The sequence below is a fragment of the Geospiza fortis genome, unplaced genomic scaffold (genome assembly GCF_000277835.1).
Source record: "Geospiza fortis unplaced genomic scaffold, GeoFor_1.0 scaffold145, whole genome shotgun sequence".
Classification (NCBI taxonomy): Eukaryota; Metazoa; Chordata; class Aves; order Passeriformes; family Thraupidae; genus Geospiza; species Geospiza fortis.
The window spans coordinates 1811910-1815126 of NW_005054362.1; the positions used below are offsets into that span (position 1 = coordinate 1811910).

The 3217-nt window shown below is 47.8% G+C and overlaps 1 protein-coding gene across 1 annotated transcript in view; it reads left to right on the forward strand.

Annotated features, from left to right (window-relative positions):
- Positions 1-3217, forward strand: part of NCOR2 (nuclear receptor corepressor 2) — a 151926-nt gene that overhangs the window by 13072 nt on the left and 135637 nt on the right. The gene's annotated exons all lie outside the window — the stretch shown is intronic.

The following is a 3217-nucleotide window of genomic DNA, read 5'->3' on the forward strand; positions in this document are numbered from 1 at the left end:
ATTCCCCTCACAACTTTCTCTGAGCTGCTTTTTTCCTCCCTGCTCCCTTCGTGCCTCTCCCTGTGTCCCTGTTTCCTGTCGTGGCCTCATGGGAGGCTGGCAGAGTTTTTAGAGTTTTTAGGTGCAAGTCAGGCAAGTGCTGTGGCTGGGAATGCTGTACATGCTTCAACCACAGGAGCTGATTTGTTTGAAGGATCTCACTCTCACTCTCTGTTTCAATGCAAAACTCTGTTCTCTCTCACAGTTTCTCTTCCGCATTTGATGTTTATGGTTTGGGGAAAAAAACTGGCCTGGAAGTGAAATAAGAGCCTTGCTACAGTAGATACACACAAACCAATTCTTTTAATGCTTGTTCCTTAGGCTAAGAACAAAACCAGTGCAGAGTCAGAGATGAATCTGTTTCTCTAAAATCTTCACTGTTGGGGGAGAGGAGTAAGAACTCAGAGTGCTAGATGCATAATAAATACAGACAGCATCCTCTTTCTCTACTAAGGTTGGGTTCAGCTTGGTGCTCAGCAGAAACAAACCTGTGAGAATTTGGAGGCAAAAAGAACTTTCCAAAGTTCATTTTGCACCTGGACGTGCCCTTCTGGGTTATGCCTGTGGCACCTGCACGTACAGAGGGTCGTGCCCCTTTTGATAACCCATAATTTATTGCAGCATGTTGCACTGCCTTGGCTCGCTTTCATTTCTCAGTGCTTTGATTTCTTAGCACAGAGTAACACGGTTAAGTTGGAATTGGGTCAGATTTAGCTAAATTTGGGGGAGATGGGTAAAGAGGACCCAGCAACATGCTCCTGCCTGTTTTTGTTTTTCACACTACTGATGGTTTGCAAAGTGGAGAAGCAGTTCTGCTCTCCAGTAATATGCTGTTTAAAAAAATGTATCTTGGTTTTTCTGTAGCACTAAAAAAAAAGCCCAACTGCAAACCTTGGTGTCTGCTGTACCACGTGCCTGGTCTGGTGTGGTCACCCAGGCATCTGCCTTGTCTTACAAATGTTTCAAAGTCCCCAAACTTAATTTTTATATTGACAATCACGTGAATGCGGATAAATGTTAATAAAAGTTGTCAGGGGATGTTACACATCCACATGCTTACCATGGTACCTAATTTTCAACCTGAATGGTGATATTTTGGCATGCTGTAAAAAGAAACTCTTTTAATAACTTACATTTCATCCCTTTTCCCCTTAACATTCAAAAACTAGTACTTTAGCAAAAATTATACTACATAGTAAAGCTACAAATACTGCTTCAGTTCAGTTGACACCTTGTGCCAGAATGCTGGGACATAGATGCATTGAAAAATTTTGGGGGCATCTGGGGATGCAAAAAAGGGGGAAGTGTTTGAAGAAATTGTAAAGAAATTTTCAATCCAATGTAATCAGTTATTGAGGTGATTCAAATTGGGTACCATTGGGGCTGGGGAGATTTTAATCTGTTTTTCAAAGCCAGCTGCTGCTTCTCTGCATCTTTAAGCTCTACACTTAAAAATCCATTCTCTGGGGGCTCAGAGACCACCCTGGTGGTCTGAGGAGCTGCTGTAACACAGTTCCTGCTGTGTTGTAAGAGGAGCCCTTTGGGTGGTGGCTCACCTGAGGGTTCCAGGGCCAAGACCCTGCAGCAGGTTGGGTTGGTCATTGGTACCCTCCCCAAAAAATAGCTGTGGCTGTTCCTGGTGCAGAGCAGAGCCTGGCTGAGGGAGGGTGGTGATGGCAGCCGTGGCTGCAGCTGAATCCCCTTGGCAGGCTCAGAGCCTTGGCTTTGTTCCTGGGCTGGGATTGATGGTTTCGAGCAGAGGCAGCTGGCTCTCAGCATAAGGGGCTGGGAGGAGGGAGCCCAAGGCAAACAACATCCCCAGCACGGCACTGGGGTGAGTGCAGGGAAGCACAGGGGTGTGCTGGGCCTGAAAGGAAGACCTTGCTGTGGTTCCCTGCCTGACAGCCCAGCTGGCACTCAGGGATGGTGGGCACATGGCAATCCTCCCCTTGGAGCAATGTCAGCAGAGGGGAGCCCTTCCAATCCCCCGTTGCTCAGAGGAAGCAGCCTGTCTGCTCCTGGTTGTGGTTCCAGGATCTCTCTGCTCCTTAAGGATATCAGCTTGCAAGTCTGCTGCAAGTGGGATGTGGCAGGCTGACAGTGCTGGGGACTGAGCCCTGGGAGCATTCCCAGGTGGACATCCCTGCCCTGCCATCACCACCGTGCCTTGCACTCATCCAGGGCACTGCCTGCAGCTCCAGGGGTGCAGCCCTGGTGGCTCTGGGTCCCAGTTCCTCTGAGCCCACCTGCCTGGGAGTGCTGCTGTTTGCCTTCCTGTCCTGGAAACTGCAGGGATTCCCTTTACTCCTTGCGCTGCTTTTGGGGTGTTATCCCCTATTTTGGCTTTACCTTCCCTTTGGACAGATCTCTAAAGCCTCTGCAGGTTGTCTTTACATGTGGTATTGGAGGCATGCAAAATCCCACAGAAATCATTTGGGCTTGCTTGGATGGTCTTCCTACAGCTGCAGTTTTGCTGTGGGCGCCAGGATGGTGGTTAGTTGTGATTCAGTGGAAAGGAAACAAGAGGTGAAGCACAATGGGCACAATGTGTTAAGGATGAATCAAGAGTTGTTGGCAAAAAGGTGTGGAGTGGTAGCTGCTGGAAGGAATGGAATGCTGAGATGGTCCTGCATTTTGGGGCTTCCTGAGCAAGAAGCTTGTTGGGAAGTTCCAGACTGCCCTTCTCCATGTCGTCATCACCCCTTGGTGGCTGGGCAAAGATTTGAACTCCCTGTGCAGCAATTCTGGCTGGAAGAAGGAAGGAAAACCTGAACCACTCTGAATCTCTTGCTGCAGGGAAAATTGGCTGTGCCTGTCTTTGCAGGGATGTGCTGCTTTCCATGATGGTTTTTTTGGTAGCAGGCTTTTTCTTGGAAGGATCTGCAGACTTCCCCTTAGCTTGTTCAGTTGTGCCAACTGGTCTGCAGGAGTGAAGAGAAGTATTTCAGGATCTGCTGTTGGTACAAGTCGTACCATGAATACTTGCAGTGGAATGTCCTGGCAAGGTGACAAGGATTAGGGCTTTTTTTCCTTCTTCTATATATATTTTGGTCCTCAGAAGAAGTGAGAAAAACTGGGTTGAGTGTTAAATGGCAGGTGCCAGAGGGTGAGCTATCTGAAAAATGAAGGAACTGGATTTTTCTAACTTTTCATATGTGTTAGGATTTTAGAGCAAGGT